The sequence below is a fragment of the Nestor notabilis genome, unplaced genomic scaffold, assembly GCF_000696875.1.
Source record: "Nestor notabilis isolate BGI_N333 unplaced genomic scaffold, ASM69687v1 scaffold29496, whole genome shotgun sequence".
Lineage (NCBI taxonomy): Eukaryota > Metazoa > Chordata > Aves > Psittaciformes > Psittacidae > Nestor > Nestor notabilis.
This window is the reverse complement of record NW_009933809.1, coordinates 901-23,874: the sequence shown is the minus strand read 5'-3', so window position 1 is coordinate 23,874 and position 22,974 is coordinate 901. Positions and strand designations below refer to the sequence as shown.

Genomic DNA, 22,974 nt, shown 5'->3' with positions numbered 1-22,974 from the left:
ATTGTCAGAGAAAATTCGCAAGTGTCAGCCTAACTGCACCCAATGAATACATTTCCTGTTTAAAGAAAATAAAATTGAACAAAATAGACAAGGAGAAACAAAACCAAGCAAACAAGAGAGAGATGGAATCAAACAAACAGTAGTGTTACATAAATAAAAGGACTCCTCAAACCACAGTATCCTGTCAGTGTAAAAGTCCTTATAGCCAGGTGTAGAGTTTTTACTACAAACATTGCTACAAAGCAAGGCTTGGTTGGCACTTAAGGTAGTATTTCTACATACAGAAATTCTTCAGTAATTTGCAGATTCTTCGTTAGTATCTTTCCTCAGAAACATCTGAACATGCAAGTCAACAGCTCACACAGAGCTTTTGCATGAGACAAAAAGCCCATGTTCTACAGATCTATGGTGCTGGCAGGATGAAAATTGTTCACATTTAACTCTAAATCTATACTGCCAATACCTCAGAAAAATCAGGTTTTCCTCAGTGATAGCTTTGAAAAGTGCCTCTGCAACCACACAAAGCGGCAGTGAAACTTCCTTAAAAGAAATGCTTATTCCTTGACTTACTGAAATGAAATCTGAGGAAGAAAAACCTTCCCTTTAGCAACTAAGCAAAAGGTTTAAGTTTAAATTCTTTTCTTTTTTTTTTTTTCCATGAAGAATTCTTGTTAGGGACAAAAATGGAAATCCGAGTATTCCTTTAGTCTACACTGAAATGAAAAGTAATCACAGAACTGCAAATAATGCTCCCTTTTTTAATAAACTCTCTCTACATTGTTCAGGAACACTGAGAACAAAACCCCACAGCCTGCTGTGTATACTGGAAATATCAGCAAGCCGGATAACATTTAGCCTATCACCATACTATTTGTGAAACAGATTACACTGTTTATTTTCGCAGATATTTTTTGAGTTTAGCATATTTCTAGGATAAACCTAATACACTAATTCTCTTTCCCGAAAATGAAAACCAAAAGATGAAGAAATGGTCCTCTATGACCTTACCAATACGAAGAAATTCTTAGACTATGATAGGATGAACACCATAGCAGCAGTTTTGAAGACAATGGTTCAGAATTGTATGGAAAAAGGATGCCAGTCTCAGGCTATTAGAGCATTACAATCAAATAATTGGGAGGTTAAATGAGACTGAAATGGCCACATTGATTTGACATCATCAATAATTGATATGGGACATCTATTAATCTGCCTATCCCAATGATTTTTTTCTTAACCATTTGCCATTTAAAATCTCCTAGCAGGCATGTTAACATGTTAAAGAAGGGGGGTTGGAATTACAGCTCATACACAATACAGTCATTCTACTGTGATCATTATTCTGATGTTTTGGAAAACCCTGCAGAGTGGGAAATCACAGAGCTGCATCTTCAGGAGCCACTAGCTTAGCACTACAACTTGAGTTCCTCTTCCCTACCTACCTTTTTTTTTTCCCCCTAAGCCAAAGGATAGATTTCATCAAAATGAGATGACATCTTGGGAGCTACTGACATAGCTTACTGGCACCTGTGCACTTCATGTTCACAAACCCAGAAGGTTTGAGAGCCAGACATTTAAAACTGCTGACACCTACTTCTTCATTTTTGTCAACCTGTTGACCAGCAGGAGTTTTATCTGGGACTTCAACAGGCTTTGAGACAGGGCCTTACCTTAGAGAGATAAAAGATCCTTTATTAAGAAAATACGGTGCCCTCTCAATTCTCTAGATGTTGTATTACTCCAGAAATCTCACACATATTTGCTTAGTTGGGATAAGAAGGAAGGAAGAAGGAAGACTGAAAGGGAAGTGAGTTGTTCAGGTTTGGTTTAATAATCTTTACACAATTTTTTTGACGAGTGCAAAATATGCCAATACCTCAACTGAGAACACAAACCTAAACAAACAAAACGAGGGTCTAAATATTGCAAAAACCAAGTAAGATTAGGCACCCCATTTCTATAGTGTGAAAGACATGAAAGCACACACAGTGAGGCATATCTGAACATAAAATTTGACATTCCCTATAGACAAAATTGATGTTTTGCACCATGTGCTCCTCACGTTTCAGTTCACAGAATAGTATTGGCCAGTTGTAGGACAGGAGCAAATCTTTCCGAGGCTTTAGTGTGCGAGCCCCTCTCAAAACCACATTTTGAGTTTTGGAGGGACCAGAAGCTTTCACTGATAAATACCAAGGAGAGCCCAGGTGAGGTAACGAGTGAGGATTTGGGCCATCTGCCCTTTCTGCTGTTCTCAATTCATTACCTTGGCTCTGGACAAATCTTCTCCAGGGCCCTGACTGCTAAGCTAAAGCATGAGGTCCTTTACAGAGCTTCCGACAGTTTTGCCTCCAACAAACTGCCAATTGTATTTGGAAAAGTTTGCTGAAACTTATGGTTATCTTATTGCAAAACCAGTTACTTCTAGCCTACCATATACTTAGTTCTGCCACTAAAACTAAGCAAAGAGAGGGAGGTGCAATAGAGAAAAGAATGGAAAACGGACAAAACAATGGTATGTTTTAATTTTTCCTTCCCTTTCATATTCTTGCCAACCTCCTGACAGATGCCAAAGTGTAGTTTTTAGACAATGGTTTCCAAACTAAGTTGCAGATTACTCTCCAATCTCTGGTAAGAAGGGAGAAAAGGAAATAAATCATTAGCTTTATATACAAATCCCAAACTTAAAATTCACCACAAAACTGTTTCTTTGTGCATTAAAATCTTTTCACAGCAATGTCCATGACTGCACACACACACCCCCCCAAAAAAAGTAGCATTTGCCCAGTCACAAACTCGCCACTACTTTTCTGGTACCGAAGAATGCTGTAATCTAAAGGCAATGAAATGGAGAAGCAAAGAGGTCAACAGCCTGAGCACCCTTGAACAAAAGTTCCCTTGGAGATGTCAGCTGCAATCTCATTTGTTTCCTCTAACACTTTCAGGTCCCCCTGCTCCTTTCTTTAAAGCCCTTATTCAGTGGCTGACAAATGATCACTTTAAAAATCGCTGTACAGGAATAACCAAGTCTGAGTATGTCCACTAAAGATCACTAAGCTCTCCACTGTTTGGGTTGGGACAAGATCCTGTAAAAGTGTTTCTGGCCACACACAGACAGAGGTTTCACCACCAGCTTCTTGAAGTTAAGACCAGTCTGCAGTTTCATATGTAGTATTTTCTCTTCCTGAAAACTTGGAAGTCAAGTAGACTAGGTCTTTAGGGAGATCCTACAGTACCCTCTTATTCCTTCTTTCTTACAATATCCTTAGAAAGTAGGGCAGTCTATTGTCTTCTCTGCATATAGAATCAAAACTATTGTGAACAAGCTTCTGATACATCCCAGTGCAGAAAGTTAAGAACAGGAGGACTCAAATGGATGCATATTGAAGACAGTTGACAGGAAAGGAGAAGAAACTTGCCAAGATAAGGAAAAAATCCCTCCCCCCAAAAACCAAGAATAGCCTTTTCCTTGTACATCTTGACTTTTCCGAATGTGGTTTTGTTTTCATTAAAAACAAACCAAAACTTTCTTGCCCTCTGGCAGGAGCTCTTTAGAAGAGCAAAGGCTGGAGACAGGGTCTCGAAGACAGAGAGTATCATCTTTGACTGTGAATGAAACATTATTATAATAAGCAACACAATACACCAGCAGTCTCTGATACTGATCCATTTTTTCAAGGATAAAAGCAATCATTTCATCTTAGGATATATTGTGCCTTACGAACGATGCTCTTTTCTTTTGCTAAATAGGGGCAGTATGTTCACTTTAACTTTCGGAAAGCATTATCCTTAGCAACATGATGAGTTCATAATTAGCATGTCTGCTGTATGTTAAAAAAAATAAAATCAAAATAGTTAAAGCAAATCGGCTCCTCAGGAGTGGATAATCACCCTTCTAAAGATCTCTTCAATGCAGAAACATGCATGCAGGAACAGAAATGTACAATTTGGCAAGGTGTCTATTAGACTGTACTCTTCCTTCCTCTCTTATTCAGACCACTGGGACACACAGCTTGTGATTCATGACAGTAACATAACTGTGACAATAAATAGGATCCTAGGCAGCACCAGTGTGCTAGAGAAAACAACAGGAGGATCCTAACTGACAATCAACCCATAAGCCTTATTTTTCTGTTCATTCTCTGGCCCATCAGGTGCTCTTAGAGCCACACTGAGATGACAATCCAGGAGAAATGCAACGTGGGGGCATGCATCAGCATTCCCAGTCGGTCAAGGAAGAAAGCGCAGGATAATATACCCAAGTCTTCACAGTTCACCTTGGTCAAAGCAACTAATGACACTGCAATGATGCTTTCCACCTCTTGCAGCTATGTATAAGCTACTTACTTAACCATCCATATTGTCTTACTACACCTCAATCATTTAACAAGTGGCAAAAAATATACCACTACCACCCTCCCCAATGAAACCAGGCATAACTCCTGAGGTAATATGTAACACTGGCAGTGTTTTAAAAGAAATAAAAGATTGAGGCTTAGAAGAATATACTCAACAGTTTACTGATGGTGTGACTGACATCCCCCACTGAATTCTGTAAACAAGCATGAGAGATTTGATCTTTTCACTTTTGAAGGCATCCCAGCTGGGGTTTTCCCTTCTCAGTCTATCTATCATTCAGGCAACAGTGTGTGGCCACAGAAGTGCACAATAAATGCTAATGCACTTATCAAGGAATTCTCCTCTGGTCTTCTACAGACAAGAAATGTAGGAAATAGTACAGAAAAGGCAGACAGTAAGCCACATTAACCAGCTTCAAAGCTGTTCAACTTGTGTGGCTGCATGCATTCAGGAGAAAGAACACATCACTTTCTCCTTTGCAAGCAAGGACTGCTTTCCTTCAACAGTTTGCCAAGTGATTGCCTTCTAGTACCTTTGCTTAATCCTACAGATGCCTTTCTTTGGAGTTGCTGCCATTTTGTGAAGAATTAGTTCAGCTTAATAGCCCAACTGTTGCATGGGGAGCATTCAGCACAGTTTTGCACTTTACAAGATGAAAAAAAAAAGGATCAGAACACAAGCAGGATTGTGCAACAAAATACGTATCCATTCATAACTACCCTAATCTGGCATTTAAAAATAAAATCACAAAGAAAAATAGAAATAAAACAATAAAGACTGACTGCTATGGTTCTAAGGAACAACCCCAAGAAGAAGAACAAAAATGTAATAATCACTCAGTGCCAAAACAGAAAAGAATTTCAGCACTGTGCAACAAGAGCCTCCAGCACTGAAAGCACTAAAGCTGCCCCATTCTGATCAATGGATTTTGCTGCAGATGCCAGCAGAAGGGTAAGACCTCTATTTATCAGTCATGTACCTTTAAAAATAAATAAATGCTATTCCTGGCTGAAATACAACAAGACCCCAAGCAGAATGCAGTGCCCGCTCTTCACCTCAGCCTGCCCAGCTCATCAATCAGAGGCAGCACTGCAGAGCGCATCCCGGGACAGGAGCGGGGCCCCACACATTCCTCTGCCGCGCCGCCTACCCTGCGCCTTCCCTCACATCTGGGGGGAGGCAGAGGAAGACGTTTCATTTCATACAGTGGCAAACTGACACCAGGCTCAGATGAATGAGAGTAAGCTGATATGGCGGTGGTGTAAGTCTTCAGACTGTCAGAAACGCTATCCCTCAGAGAGATGTGCACCCTCCATCTTTTGCTCTCAGTGTTCCAGAACCAGCATCCTAGGATGAAAGACAATTTCACTGCTAAACACCGAGGAGAGAGGCTGGGAATTCAAGCCCTTCAGCCCCCTCCCCGAACATCAACATTTCAGCATTCCCATGGGGACAGGAAAGAAGAGATGCCTCCACTCGCAAGGGCCAAATGCCTGCAGCTCATTTCCCTGTCACCAAATGCCCCTCTCCTGCATTACACAGCCCAGAGATCTCTCCCCTATAGCACTCTTTCTACAGAGAGTAGTAACTAAGAGCAAAATACTGAATGTCTTAAAGTTTGAGAGCAGCAGGGATAAAACCAGAAACAAGCTTCACACAAAAAGACAAGTAACAAAGGGCACTGTCAGTACTGCTTATTTATTGAAATTACTTAAATCTTCTAATTAGATATTTTATCTGAAAATTTTTGGAGGGAGGGGAGAGGGGAGAGGTTAAAGCTCCTGCACTTTTCACATGAAACAAATCAGAAGTGTGACTTCCAGACAAAAATCATATTGCCATGTCATAGAAATCTTTATATTTTTCCCCAAGTATGTTTGTCCCACTCTCTTGCCTGGAAAATATCCTGCAAATTTGTTCTGAACATGCCATAAAAGTCCTCCCAGCAAAGGCAGAAAGCAGAAGCAAAAAAAAATTGTCTTTAGAGAAAGTCACCTTGTTATGGTTGTTGACTGCTTGGGTAGGAGGCAGTCATTGGATTTCCAGTTTGCCCAGTCATACTGCAAGCAAATAACCACGTTCTACTAAGTGGGTAATACCTCTGGTTATTAGATTACTTATGTTCTGCAATACACAATGGCAACCTATTTGCCTTTTCCACAGTGTTCTAGAGCTCATTATTTATCTCCAACTTAAGGCCATGAATGAAAACCACCAGGAAGATGTTGAGGGAAATGTTACTTGGAGCGCAGACAAGCCAGTACCCCCATCTCAGACATCATGCTCCAGCCTGACACAAGCAGGCTCTGAGAAAGGGGACTTATCCTTGGCAAATGCAACTGCAGACACGAAAAGAATACCACCAGGCCTCCAGGACCTGTTCAACAGGTGCTGTACTTATCCCAGATTTCTGACACGTTCGTAGAGGTGTATAACAGAAAAGTTAAGCAAGGTTGGATTACCTCAGACTTCCTTCCTCTCTTGTGCTCTTAAGATACTTCAGCCACTCATGTCGACAAATACAAAGTCCTCCCTTTCTCCTCAAAAAGAGGGAGAAAACAGAATACAAGAGATCAAGCCTCACTGTATTTTCTTCTAAATAATGCACTTGCACTTCCATCGGCAGCAGTATAACACCTTGGCCTGAAGCCAGCCAGAAATCCCTCATAATGCGTTCAATAAGCCAAATCAAAACAATACATAGCTTATGAGAGCAGCGTAAAGAAACTTGAGGGTCATATTTCATCTGCTGCAGCTCATCATGTTCATTCAAAAGGAGGCAGAAGGTTAACTGGCAGGATCTGCTCTCTAATGCCTGTTATTTCCAGTGGAAGGAGTTAAGCAACGATGCTCTCTTCTGAGTATTTCATGATGAGGATCAGCAAAAATATCCTAATGCTAAGGGAACACAGGCCAGCTGAAGGAAAGATGAACGGAAGAGCCTGGCAACATGCTGAAGAGGAAACACACCTCCCTAGCTCAACTCAAAACTGGGATTTGGACACATTAGTAATAAAATTGAAAATATGATTAAAGTTTCATAAAGCATGATAACACCTTCCTCTTGTTTTTAAAAACAAGGGATTCTAAACCAGTAGACAAATAAACAGATCTGAAAAATGCTGTGTTTGTACAGTAAACTTGTTTTTCAGGTGGAAATGGGCACTGGATACAAAACACGAGGTTCTACCCTCAGCTCTACACCCGCCTGTGTTGTCTGTAGGAAAGCAACTTATTAGTTTGATCCTGCAGAATTTATTCTCTTCTCACTTTTCTCTACATCTAAAACACAGGTAACACACTAATCTTCCACTTACTCTAGGCTTTTCTGGATTGCTTAACTGCATATATGAGAGGTAGTGGGAGCATTAATATTCATATATCATACATATTAAAACTAAGAGTGAAATTAATAGAAATTAATATTCTTAACCTTCTGTCGTATCACCTGGTCACTGAAATCTATGGATTTTTTGGAAAATAAAAAGCAAGGTGGACAAATCATAGAGAGGAGGGGAGGGAAAACAACAAAAAAACCCACAAACAAAACAGCCTTATTGCACTGATGGAATTGAAATGATCTGTCCCTCTTCATGAGCACCACACTGTGCTGATAAACTAAATCTCTCTTTGATTGAAGGCCAAATTAAAACAGAGCAATGCAGTAACTCTTCTGACCCAAAAGTAATCCACTCAATCATATAATGCATCCCCTTCCTTTTAGTAAAATGAATAGCCCTCCATAAAACCTTTTTCTTCCTTGACAAGTCCTTGACAGAAGAATGTGAATCTGGACAGTTAAATGAATCAATCACCAGCTGCTAGTCTAGGGCCAAGATGGTGAGCCGAGGGGCCTGCCAGAGTTCACTGACCACTGGTCAAAGCAGGACAAAGGCTTTGCCTCTATGAATAGCCCGCTTCTGGGATCCAAAGGTCACTTCGCTGCCTTGGAAACGGTCCCCTTTGGTTATTTAAAGTTCTCAGGCTATTCTGCTGCAGATATTATTGTTTCAGGTGGTCACCATCTTTCCTCTTCACAAGTTGGTGAAAGGCCAGGCAACCATTATTTAGGTAAATGAAAGACAATGGCAAACACGGCAGCAACTAAATAGTGAGGAAAGGAACAATTAAAATAAGTACAAATAATGCTTTATGTTTCCTCACAATTACACCTTCTGAACGCACCTGTAAAAAAAAAAAAAAATCCTCAGAGAAAGAAGGTCTCAGCACCCAGAGGGCCAGATCCTCAATAGGATCCAGCAGTGTACCATGCACCGAAGGCGTGAGGTGTTGCATACTTCATTGCCTCTGAGATGCTTTACACAAACATGTCAGGAAAAAGAACAAAAAGAGCATCAAGGCTTTTCTCCAGTCATGACTGCTGGGCTGTACTTCCAAAAAGCTGCCCCGTGGCTCAAGGTAAGGCCTGTAGCCTAGCAAGTAGGTGGTACTCTAGACTACGTGCTGGAGTAAATACTTGAGAGAAGAGACACACCAGACGATGGAGAAGGTGAAACCCACAGGTGCTAACTCCTCCACAGCACTGGAGCCCGCAGTCCTCCCTGCCACCTACCTAATACCATGCACCACAAAAAAGCTTTTCTTCTGTACACTAGCAATAAAGTCAATTTCCTCTGTCAGGTCACAGAGAGGGTAAAGGTTGTACTGAAAAATACCAGAGATCGTACAGGTGAGCACTCACCTAAACCCTGTCCACACACAAGCTTAAACTGTAGCCAAAAGTATAAATTAAATATGGAGTTTGTTAGTACCGTGCTAAATGGTTTCCTAAATTAGATGATTATGCTTGGATAAACAATATTAATGACAGGTTTATAAATGTTACTCTACAGTGTCTTCACTGGTCAGTAAACCTCTACATACAAAAATAGTATCTGAGGATTATTATTACCAAGTTAAAGCTATTGCTAAACACATGCTTAAACACCAGCCCATGCTTTGCGTGAACTAAAATGTTCTGATAAACTTACTTAACTGGTCTCAGAAGTTATCACAGTTCCCTCTGAGTCTCATTTTCTTGACACTCTGCCTATATAAAACTCTAGCAGTTTCAAGTATATTTCATTTTTTGCTGCATTACACACATCATTAGATAAATGAAGCTAAAACTAAGCTTTCCTACTAACACAGCATTCCGTATATCCACCTCTTACACATGTGTATACATACACATGAGAATTTCCAAACCCAAATGCTCAGAAGAAACTGAAGACATGAAGCTGCTTATGTAACTGATTTGTTCTGTTTATATCCGTGCTTTAGAAGACAATCCAACTGCACAATCACACTTCCCCCACTGTTCACAGCACCAAATGAATGGTGCTCACATAATGAGCATCTATTCAATATTTAGTTTTCTCTTCTTCGTTCAGTGCGTGGCCTTATTTCTTATTTATTACACTCTGTTAAGCACTGCCCTGAAGACAGAGTTACTAACTTCCCTGTGGCTTTTCTGCAGGGCTCTGCACTACCGTTCTTCACATATGTTAATGCATCTACTCTTGATAAGTAGATGCATTATATTCTATTATTATTTTAATTTTACATTGAGTCTGGACAAACAGTTGGATGGTGGCCATAAATATTCACTAAATTTAGGTGTCCAAAAGACACCGATCCTCCACAGTACTCCTTGTATTGCAACCACAGCTCCCCCAACTTGTTGCAGTCCCGACTGATCAAACCTCAGAAGCTGGTATCAAACACTGAGACCGTAAGAAACCCGTAATCTAGGACTTCCCACTAAAAGTAGAGACAAACTGACTTGTGTCACATATTGTAGAAGCTACCAGCTGAAGAAGTGATGCAATTTAAAACCTCCACAGCTCCCCTGACTGGGAGGTTATTGTCTTTCTGAAGTTCCCAAGGAAAGTCCAGGACTCTTGGGTCCGCATTCCACGTCCTAAAAGATCAGCTGCTCTGACAGGTACACTCTCTTGAATCAGTCTTTGCCAGCCCCTTGGTCCTCTCCCACTCCTAACGTGTACCCATGGCAATCTCCAAGCCCAGCCAGCCCCAGGCTGCACTCCACAAGCTTTTCCTTAGCACCAGCCGCTTCCCAGCATCCCATTTCTCTTAGCCTTCCTGACCTCTAGACACATGCGACCACTCACACCTTCACCTCACCCACTTCCCCTCCCAAACTTCCTCTCCAGGTAATTAGACCATTGTTTTCACTTACTTCAGCTTTCAATGCCAGCTGGTTTCTCCAGGCAGTGTTAGATCACACTTTAGCTCCTCATTAATTCAGAACAGGGAAAAGGCAAGTCCACAACTGCCTAGGACTGCTTAGAGGCAAAGCCCAGCTCAGTGTTCATAAGCAACATGCTTAGCGCAAAGAGCATCTTCTGTGTCCCTAAGCTAGTCAAGCTGAGCAAGTTTGTGCTGAACGTGCCAAAGAAGAAAAAAAAACCCACACAAACTTTTCAAATTTTTCCTTAGAACTTACAAGGCAACCAAATTTGCAAATACATTCATAGCAACAGCAAGATCTACTTCCAGACACAAAGACCACTTCACCAACAAATCCCATGCCCCAATTTGCTAAGTAGACATTCCCATGCTACCCTACTGCAAAACACAAATCCAGAAAAAGCAGTTTCAGATTAGATTTGTTGTAGGGAACAGGATAAATGGTCCTGAAGAAGTATACCGTATTAAAAAATAAATAAACAAAATCAAAGAGATGGCTACTGCCACGACAAAATTCTATCCAAAAGGTTAACCTGTCAGAAACTCAGCAACTGCAGTCCTGCAATACAAATATTTGGTAAATTTAACAGCAGAGTGCCATCAACTCCCTTAGAATAAGATCATCATCTGCACAAAACAACAGAGCAGAAGAAAGTCAACCACTGGCTTTTTTGTTTGGTTGGGGTTTTTTGCAATAGTGATTAAAAGCATCAACACGCTTCATCTCTACTATGCGCAAATAAAGTTTGTCAGCCAATTCTTTCTCTTGGGATGGGTGATGGGAAGACTTTTTAAATCTACTTAGAAGATCATGGAGGGGTGTGTGTGTGTTTCCCACCGATACAAAACTCAGTGCTCTGCTATTCCTTCAGAAACAGTCCTGCTAGTACTATAGCAAGGCGCCTCTAGCAATTCCAACCTATTTCACCTTACCTAGAACAAACATTTTGATTATTTTAAATCAAAATAACACCTGAGTGAAATTACCTTCACACTGCTGTCTCTTGAGATGGTCAGAGCTAATCTATCAGTTAGGAGCTGCTAAAAAGTGAAGACAAACTCGCCCCAGATACTCCCAAATCCCCACTACTCTTGCCTACTTACTTACCTCCAGGTAGCTCTAGCACTTGTGATAACACAGAAAGCCGGTTCAAATCATGACAGCTAACCCACTAGTTTGGTAACTACCTAGTTTAATATCAACAACAACAAAAAGAAGGTTTTGGTTTGGTTTCTTTTTTTTCCTGCCATCAATCAGATGAGCACCACAGACTGCTCCTGGCATATGGCATTAACTGCATCCTGTTCAACAGCTCCAAAACTTCAGTACTAGCACCAGCCACATCATGTTTAAAGCATGATATATTGTTCTCATTTTGCAAACTCGTGAACTTTATATTCCTTTGCAGTTTCTTTTTTAAATAGCTTCATGTTTATGTCATCAGAAGTCTTTCATATCTAGTGCACACCAAAAATCCCACAGGCTACTGCTAATGAAGGGCATTAAAGAAAATGTCAACATTACAAACATTCATCTAAACACAAAGCACAGATTTTAAATGTCCTTCATTCTCTCAGTAAGATCTACTTCCAGCATCACCTCTGCTGTACAAAGGCTAATATGCCTTTGACACAGCACTAAAATGAAAGAAATGTTTCTAAACTGAAGTGTCATAAAATTCTCTATAAGAAATGTTTATTATATTCCAAAAAATTGATCATTTTCAATAAAATCTTTGACCATAAAAGAACTTAATACACTACCGTGTATCTGACAATGATACCTATTAGCAGATCAGATATGTTGCCTTTCGTGCAGAGAAGTAGTTTCCTGCAGTTATTTTACAATAGATAAAACTGCACAGGGTTTTTTCTCTGTGTGTGCATATTTTTTATTATTATTGTTTATTTACCTTGAATAAAGTAATGCAAAAGCAGTAATTATATTGGGGGGGAAGGGAAGAATAAAGCACTGTGTGGATTTCAGAGATTCACTATCTGAAAGCTTTTATTCTTCCACAGTGAAGGAAAGTTATGACCTTTGACATATGGCCATGGTGCCAAAGAAACTGCTCATAAATGTGTGTCAGTAAAGAAGCAGAAATCAATAAATTCATTTAATCCAGTGAACTATTATGTAGTGAGACACAATATATTTTAAAGAGCCAACTGCTCTATTCTTTCTCTCAAAAGACAAAAATTTTATGTAATAGATTTTTGGAAGGTTTTACAATCTGAACATTATCTTCGACCCATTAACAAATATTGTGCCACAATTTGTTAGCACGTTCATTCCTGTTTGAACAATCCCTGGTACAGGTAGTATGGATTCAGCTAGCTACCTGGATTCAGGCAGCACCACAGGAACTGGGCAGGTACAAGTGGGTAGGTAGCCTATTAGCAACCTCTACCATTATTAGAGATAGCTATCCACAGGAGTCAAAACATAGGCAGGTGTCAAAAGTACTTATTTTCCTACACACTGGGTGCTCAAGAGCGGAACGAATGAGATATTGTTCATCATTCCAAACACAGTAATTTTTAAAGACCCAACAAAGCACTGCTCTACAACATTTATTATAAAGGCTTTCAACAAAGCCTTTGGACACCTACCATGTATTTTATGAGAATCAGCAATAAGTAAAATAAGGTAAAGATGATGACCATTAAAAACAAGTACTAAATGCCATGTGCTGGGAATGTCACAAAACTCCCAACAATGCTACCAAGAATTCCACAGTTAATTTCTTGAAATCCAATGAGAAACAAAACCAAAACAAATCCTCATACCCAATTGTATCTCCATTTCTTAAATAAAATGAAACGCTAATTTTAAAAGCATAGACTACTGCATCTGAATACAAACCCACATGTACCCATCCCACGAGCCACCATGCCCAGAGCACTGTGGATTTGTATTATGGTCATTTTCACAATACCTTGGCCAGGTGATAAAATTGAGCTGCCTTCCTGACACAGAGCGGCTGAACTAATAAAGGCAGTATCCACTTTCAACCTCTGCTGAAGATCAATGATAAATCTTCTTGCAAACTGTGGCCACATGATTGTTTGCATAAATAAGCATTAAAAGCAAGATGAAAAAAGAGCTGCTCATATGCTCACTTACGCTTATGGGGAGGGGATGGGGGAAGGAATTTTCACCCTTGTAATCTGCGACACGTTATGTACCAAGTTTCTCTCTCCTCAGGCAAAATGACTGAGTCATGCCAGAACTCCCAGAGAATATTTCCAGTTAACATCAATTTGCCGGATGTCACAGACAAGTTTAATGAACAAAATGATAAATGTCTGTCAATGGCTTCATAAAGTCAACGAATTCTTGTTACAAAGAACATACATAATGCAGAGCTCTGCCTGAGGCACATGTTACAGTTATTAGAAGTTTACTAGAGACCTTGATGTGGGCAGTAAAATGGTAATTTAACAATTTACACCAGTTAACTTACTGATAAGTTACCTAAACAATTATTAATATCTTGAAGATTGTACAAGGAGTAAGGAAAAAAAACCCAAACTTAAAGCTCTTCTGAATGTTCAAAAACCTTAAGATTAATTTTAAGGTTTCTTTGAAAAGATAATGGCGTATATGATAACTTCCAGTTGAAACAAGTTGTAAACCAAAAACCAATACTGTGTAACACTAATCCGCTCCTACGGTACTGGCTTTTTCTTAAGAATAATTATTATCTGGCTTAAGTGACAGCCATCTAAATTTGGGGTCAAAACTGACCTCAAAGTATCTTATGAGACTTTCCTCCTCTGCCACAGCTGTGAAAATAGGGCTCCACTGGAAAACAGTACCTCCTTCCAGCCATCAGACAGGAATAAGAAAGGGGGAGCCACCAGAAGCAGTTTTGCAGATCCAGAACAATGATAGATCATACATGTGACAATTTGTAAAGAGAAGAGAAAAAACCAAAACAAAACTGACGACCTGCAGCAAAACCAGCTTGCAACTGACATAAGAGAAAAGAGTGGGAGGCTGGAAAAGGAGACAAATGATGAAAACACGTTTAGTATTAGAACAGATTGGCAAATAAATGAAAAGCTTTTCTATTTGATACTTTTTCCTCTCCCTTTTAAGGTGTACAGGAAATGCCTCTCAATACAGCTTAAAAGAACTGACAATCCGACTTTGTAAACAGGCTGACAGATGACTTCTATGATTTTAGTGGGAGAAGTGAAGGCTGGCCTCATGCTGCAAAGGTTGCTACAAAAAAGTTATTTTTCTAATCTTATTCTATCCCTAGTCTTTAATTGGAATCGGCTCAAAGAAGAGCCAACAACAAAAAAAAAATCTAATTATAAATATCAAAACTCAAAACCCTCTTGACTGGAAGATTCAGAAAGATCTTTGGTGTAATGCAAGATTTTAAGACTCATGTATCTATCAGGATGTCCAAAGATTAGCTGGTCCATGGGGTAAAATTACACTGATCACTTAAAAATCCAACATTTTTTCTACTTTCAAAATTCTATCAATCTGCCAGTGATACCATTAAGACATGAAGGTTTTCCATGAAAATTTCTCATCTACTGAAATGAGAACTAACAATGTAATCAATGTGAACAGTATCCTTACCTGAAGATGCTAAAAATCAAATCCGAAGATACGGAGTTGCTTCTGTACACGGAATCTTCTCCAGTTTCCAACATTCATGTATCACTATACACAAGATATACATCACAGGCTCTAAAGACTCAGTTTAACTGCCCCCTAGCTATGTATTAAAAGAACACCAGATGACATGTTTAATGCTTGTAATAACTTTTACATACCCCTTACCCTTGGTCAATCAGATGGCCATTTCTTTCAAAACAGTCTCTCATATGCAAATAATTTCAAAATAGAACTGCTGCATCTCAGAGCTAAGGAGCAAAATTCCATTACACATGTTTCTAAGACAAGGTAAATTTTGCTATTATTAAATTCAAAATAATAATTTTAGTATGTTCTGAAGCTAGAGGATTAGAATTAAGTATGTTTTGCTGCTTTGCCATCAATATACCACTCGGTGTAGCCTGTAGCCAGAGACAAACTCTTCTCCTTTCCAAATGTCGTACTGTATTCATACAATCTAATGCTATGATTCAGGAAAGCCTGCCAATTTTGGACGGAACTGTAAACTTGCACAGAATGGAATCTGTTGCCCATTCCAACATCTATTTAAACATGGGCTTCACAAAGATGTTCCACATCTGAATACCGATATACTGAATTGCAATGTTTTGAGACAAAACCCATCCTACCAGCAGTCCCTTTATATCAACCAGTACATAGGGAGTTTTCTTCCTAAGATTCTATAGATGGCAAAGGTTATCAGAGACCCTCTCTGCAGTTAGATTCCTGCTCTTCACAATAGATTTTGATCATAATTCAGAAAGAACAACAATCTTACTCCTTGCTGCCCAGAAGAATTTTACCAGGGCTCTTAATGGCAGCTGCTACTTCCAAACACAGTTCTTGTCAAAGGCTGTAGATGCAATTTGCTCAGTAGTGTCCTACCACTGAAAACAGGTAACATAGAAGTCAGAGTATAACTGCGAAGTCTTGAGAGGAGCAGTGTTGCTCATTACTGTCTAGGGAAGGGACTGCTGAGATGTTGATATTCTTAGGGTTTTTCTAATGCTGACTTAACTGAGCAGATGGCTCAGCTGTATTTTCTCATGTAGCAAGGTCCCTTAAAAATGGCTGAGAGAACAGTTTAGCGTCTACTGAGGTATCCAAAGGCAGAACTTACATACTTGTAGATTATTACTCATTTTTGCACATGTTCGCAGAAGAGAAACCCTGTTCTTTGGATTTTGTTGGTGGGGGTTTGTTGTTATTTTTTCTCCAAGGGGTTTTCTGGCCTTTTTTTTTAAATAACTCCTTGATTTATGTTATCTAAGGTACAATTACCTGACCTGGCTGTTTCTTGTACACTCATTAGTTTAAACCAATGCCCAGCTTTAGTAACAGGGAGAAATATCCTCACAGTAACAGGAAGAAATATCCTCCAACATTAAAGTTGCATTTCTTTTCTACTTTCATTTCTCAAGACCACCTGAGAGATTTTCATCAAACAAATGCCCTACAATCGCAGAGATGTATGACAGGGGTGGCACCCTTGTGCTCTTGTGCTCTGTTCCTGTATGAACAATCCTAGACAGTAAGGCCAGGTTTGTAGAAGGAGCTTGGACAGAGCCTCGCAAGCCTCCATGCTCAGGACTGCTGGATATTCTACTTAATGAGGTTTCTACCTGATTTCTAGTTGTATAACGAAAATCCTTGTCCGTTCTCAAGTCTGCACTTTGGGACATGCCCTCGAGATGATGATCATGTTATCCAGATGCCGCTTAGTTTGCTCTGTCTTTGTGAGCATTCATGTTAAAAGCAAAACAACTTCCACTCACCTAGAGAGATCTAATTTCACCCATAAGAACAAAATATTTCCACTACAGATGTAAGCTGTGGGAAGCTCACAGATGGATTTCTAACTCCCAACACAGATCGTCTAGTGCAATTAGTTTTTTTTTTCACCTCTAACTCAATTGCTGAGACAATCAACTTTAAAATGTAGATGCTGCTTAAAATGCTGCTGCTTAAAAGGTACATATAAGTGAACCTTAGTAACTAATGCTGACCATACAACCCACACTTACTCAACAAAATGTTGACTTGACATTGTTGATTACTTTTTCACTTAGGTGGTGATTACCAGTTATAAAGACTGGAAGTAATCAATCCCAATCTAACAGCTGGGCCTATTGATGAAGTAAAAAAAACAATGCAAAACTAAACAAAAGATTATGTCCACAATTTTGGAGATAAGAAGTGGAAAAATACGAAATCCTGAGGAAAACACACAAAAACTAAGCACAGATTTGTCCGACAATGGAAATTACCATATTTCTGTAGGAAAATGCTTAGTAACTTTTAAATTCTTCCTCCAAGATTCTCTTTTGTCATTGTCTTAAATTGTTCTGCACACCATCAATAGCCACAGCTGTTAAATTGTGAAGACGTGACAAGAAGTCTCTAGGCAAACAACTGCTCGGAGTGAGATCCTTTTCTTTAGGATAATCAGAGCTGGCTGACAAAAGGGGGCCTTACTGAATGCCCTTTCAACAATTTCTACACCAAGAAATGCAGAGAGGGAGGGAGGGGGAAGAAGGGGAGTAGTGTAGGGAGCACCACACTGCAAGAACAGAACAGCATCCTCTGCAGCCATACATTGCTTTGCAAGTAGAAAACAATCCTCAGTAGTTTAGTGCACGTACCTCACATAGAACTTGCACCAGGTCAGAACTGAGTGCCTCTAGTCACAGCTCTGAACAACTTCTAGCATGGTACCATGTTTTCCTTCAACATTTCTCATGAAGGTGAAGGTTTTATTAGCTACATACTACAATAAGTCTGAGCATTCCTTTAAAAAAAGCAGCTGGTAAAAACTTTATACATTATGATGTGACAGTGATAAAACCTAATAAAAACCTTAACAGCTTTGGCCTTACTAGACAGTAAAAAAAGGAAGGGCATGAAATGCCTCAGTTTGGCATTATGCTTGACGCAAATTTGAAACTGAAGTGTTGAGGAAACCCATAAAAAGCTTGCTTCTCTGGTAAGGTGGTAATGGAAACAAACACTGTTCATGTGCACTAAGTGAAGTTTTATACATTTTTTTGTCCTAGCAAAAAAAAAAAATAAAAGCCCAGCCATTAGCCTGTGGAAGAGCTCTTACAAGCACAGATCAGCCACTGCTGAAAGTATAGGGAATGACCTAGTGCCAAAAAAAGTTTTAAAAGTAACCAGTGGTTATCTCTTAAAAGGATGTTCACAATTTCCTCTGTAAAGGTGGTGTCGTAGTTCAGACCAAAAGATGTCTGCGCAAGTTCTAGAGGAAAATCATGCAAGAAAGAGTTAAGAAGGAAAATATTTCCCAGTTTTCTTATTTCTTCAGTGTATCTTCGTTAAAGAACAAAAATCTTACTGCTCTTCTTCACTGTTATCAACTGACATTGCCAAATGAGACATTAAACATCCTCCTCCTGCCTTAAATACTGTAATTTAAATGCACTAAGGATCAGCCATGTGCACTCTCAGTTTAGAAACAGATTCTACTCTTAGGACATTTAAATCAACTAATCAAATCCATAGCAGTAAGGCAGGACTTGTAACAACTAAACAAGAGCTTCCTCAAACTGCCTGTAACCACACCAGTTCTACAGCATTAAGACTTTGCTATCTCTTTTAATACAAGACTATTGTCTACAGCTGCCATTTGCCTCTTCCACCTCGGTCAAAAAACGCTTCTGCCCCCTAAGCACACCCTTCCATCTCTGAATTTGTTCCTCTCTCCATTACTATTTAAAATAATGAAACATACCTTTGAGCTCTATATGCATTTGGAAGACACCTGAAATGACAGATTCTATACAAAATGAAAACTATACTATCATAGAATGGTTAGGGATGGAAAGGACCTTAAGATCATCTGCTAGACTACAGCTACTAATCCCTTTATGTAAGGCACAATTTAAAAACATAGCAACAGAAGGGCAAAATTTTTGCCTACACACCTTCCAGAAAGGCCGCGGATCGATGAACATTTATTTTTGCAGCAGTCTCAGTAGCCTTCCTCTGTCCCCACTAAACCTTTGCACCTCCACATCATTCCTATCAGTTACACCAGTGCAACCACTCTGAGTGGCTCCATGACAAACTGCACCAGGGAACTCATCTGGGTGCGACACCATCTTTTGTTTTAATTCTATTATTTTAACCCAGATCAATTCCCTGTTCAGTTAGCCACACATGCAGCTGTGCTCACACAAGACACAGCACAATACAAAAGTCGGAACAAACAGCTGGAACTGCTAAGAAAACATGATTGTCACAGTACAGAGTAAGGTTCAGAAGCTGGATGCACTCCTAAGTACAAATATTTAAAAGCAGAGCAAAAGGTGTTATTAGGATAGCAAAACATAAATATTGCCAATTAGTGGCACTGCAGTGGGACGAGAAGTCGTATCACTGCCACAGCAGGTAAGCAAAATCACAAACTCTCCATAAAGTATATCCTGCTCTGTGCAAAAGGCCCAGTGCTTCACAAACTGCAGTGCAGCGTGCACATGCGGTTTCCCTCCAGGAGCATGCTCCCAGAAACCTTCTGCTTGCATAACCTTTCACTCTTGTGAAACGTAGAAACCTGTACACCAAGAATTGGGCTTACATTTCCTGTAATTCACAAGCATTAAAATCAATTCAGCCAAGTCACAAGAAGAGAAAGGGTTATGTACGAATGCTCCTACCCAGCTGTACGTATCCCATCCAACCATCTTAAGACTTCATTTCCACTTTTTGTGAAAAGGAAATAAACAATGAGCATCCTGTCCAATCACTGCTCAAAGCCCATGCTACTACCTTCAGAACATGAGCCACCTTCTCCATTTTTTTCTTAATGCTAGCTTACTGGAAGACTAGCTTTATTTTTAGACAGATTCTTAGTTAACCATGGTTACTTGTAATTTAAAAATACAGGGATACAAAAATCTCAGCTCATTTATTTTTGGCTGATTCAAAGTTGTACCAAAAGTGCTTGAGGCTTTCTCCACAGTCTACATTCCTTTTATATTCCATTAAGAGACCTCTCTTAGTAGCAGTGGCAGCAGTAAACTGAATTTCATGTTCTTCACTATTAGCATTTTACCCTAACATGTTGCCTCACAAAGAACCACGCAGGAACCTCCTCCTTTCCCCCCAGGTCAATTAGCCTGCTTAGTAAGCAACTGCAAGCATGTAGTGAAACTAATATATATTTTTACCTAAGCAATACCTCAGCCCCACAGCTTCCTTTAAAAGTAGGGGGATCTCACCGAAAAGAAGCCCTAAATTAGTCAAATTCTTTTGTGCATGGATGAACAACAGGAAAGCAAAGCCTTGGGGCCTCTGGGGAGGAACCCTGTCCCTGCAGACCTACTCTGATGTGCTCGGGAGATAAGGCTCCATAGTGACACTTAAGGAAAGGCCTGCTCACATTTGAATTTCTGCATTCCTCAAGAACAATTCATGGCAATCACTAACTTTGCAGAGGAGCTACATGAAAGCTTCGGCCAATGAATGAGGGTCATCTGCTCTTTATCACAAGGGTAAACCTCATCCTGGCCAGTTTCTAACCTTTTAACCCTGTGAATTCTTAATTTGCACATGAATAATGGAATTCTTGCCAAGAGTGCAACCTTCAGCTTCCAGTTCCTAACTTTAGAAACCAAGACCTGATCTCCTTGTGTGTTCAAATCTTAAACTCTTGGACAGATTAAAGTTTTTGATTTCCAAATGCAACACTAAACATTACAGTTCTGAAGCAAGAGATAAGCTTACTGGCAAAAGCTCTGACCAAGCAAAGTAAAAGAACATCCTCGCACCCTGCTGCTACCAGTAACTGAAGGGAGCATTTGCTTTTTCTCCTCCAAAGAAAGAATGCCCATTTAATGCCTATTCTCCACCTGTTTAATATGTATAGTTCCTTCTGTACCCTGACCATGAGGTAATTTGCCTTCACAGTAACCAACAACTGCTTCTAAACAAAATTATAAGCCTACAAAATCCCCCACAAGATTTTAATTTATTTAACTTAAAAGGTCTGCAAAGTTCAATCAGCTCATGATACCAGGCACAAACACTGTAAAACTTTGGTATAAAACTCATTTTGCACATTTTATGGGCTTCAAAATACAATGATACAAATTACTGGCTCATTTCACAGCTTTACAGTGAAGATTACACTCTGAAACCGGTCAGATCTTAACATGACTAAAAAGAAGAGACTGCTACATAAGACAACTTCATGTTTGGCCCCTAGTTAACCACTTAATCGCTAAGTCAACAACACCTACTGTGATCATTATGGATCCACTATCCCTTCCAGTTTTCTCCAACAGCCATAGGAAACCTTTCAAGTATTCAAAGAAGAAACCTTTTGTCAGAGTCTTACGGGGGGGGGAAGGGCTACAAAACAAGAGGCTCACTCCACAGCATGAAATCTTTTAGTTCACACCTCTTCCTTGGTGAAAATCTTTATCAAAAAAAGCAAAATAAAGTTAAACCATATTTCTGGTGAAATAACATGCATCTGAGAAACAAACACTTACAGAAGTTCAGTACTGTCTGAATAAAACCTAATACTACAAGTGTATTACTGTGTTGTACTACTACAGTGCTGCACTATTCCAGAAGGTCTCCAATAGAGAGAACAGAGCTCACCCTGCAGTATCTCTCACTAAAATGGCCCTGAATTTTCCACAGTCCTACACACAGTCCATCAGCCAGTGACTTAACATAGTATTTATGAAGAACAAACTCCTATCCTCTTAAGATTTTATTCAGTCTGTTTATTAATGGTGCTGACGCTCTGAAACCTAGTGATGTGAACTTAAGTGTCGACAATACTTCTTCCCCCGTTTTATCAAAAGTATCCAAGAGCTGCTTGGTCTGTTAATCCTGTATGTAAGATGCCATGATACTAAGTTATAAGTAGCCAGGTTTTTGAAATCAAGAGTTCCCAGATCAGCTCCTTACACCACATGAAAAACTCATCACTTACTAGCAGCCACCTGCTGCCAGGCTCATTTTCAACTGCCCCATGCTCTGGCTCACTTCGCACCTTCCTGGGTTATCTTATGGATAGTATTTATAGTAAGTTCAGAAGCACACAGGAAAAACTAACAAATGTTAACATTCTAGCATTTTTTCACATAAGCTAATGTACCAATTGTATTAACTAGTCGCATTGTGATTTTGGTAAAACTTGCAATTTACAACAAATGCCAGGTTTTCAGAGAGACATCAGTGCCACAGTTCTGTGCAACTTGCTACTAAGAACAGGGTTGAAGAGGTCAAAGGAAGCCTTTTCCTATTAGATTAAGTTCATCAGTTAAGTCCTATTATAGAGGGAACATGAGAAGACTACATAAACTGTGTACTCTCTGTGTTACACTTTCTCTGAAAAGAAAAAAGAAAAAAACCCGTAGTGCTGTAGAAGCAGCCTACTGGCAATGCTTTGCACTGGCACGGAAAAAGGCATGGCATTCAGGTCCTAACACACATATGTTGCTCAGTGCATTTAAAGATGCTAGGAAAACAGAGGGCAACACACAGTCAGGGTCAGACAGTTAAAACCATAAAGGCACTTACACACAACTAATTCCTTCACCATTCATCTAGTAGCAGGGAGTCACCCTAGAAGCGTGACTCTCACTTCCTAGTGGAACCACGTAACAGGCCCTTAGGTCAGTTCCACAGGAGTCCCAGAAGGGACAGCACCCGCATCTGCTTGGCTGAATGCACGTGTCAGGAAAGCAAGAGCTTGGTAATATAACCCTCACGGTTGCCCAGAAAGA

General features: G+C 39.8%; 1 protein-coding gene across 1 annotated transcript in view; it reads right to left on the bottom strand.

The window, feature by feature from the left end:
- Window positions 1–22,974, bottom strand: part of PRTG (protogenin) — a gene marked incomplete at both ends in the record, with an annotated part of 71,820 nt that overhangs the window by 48,004 nt on the left and 842 nt on the right. The gene's annotated exons all lie outside the window — the stretch shown is intronic.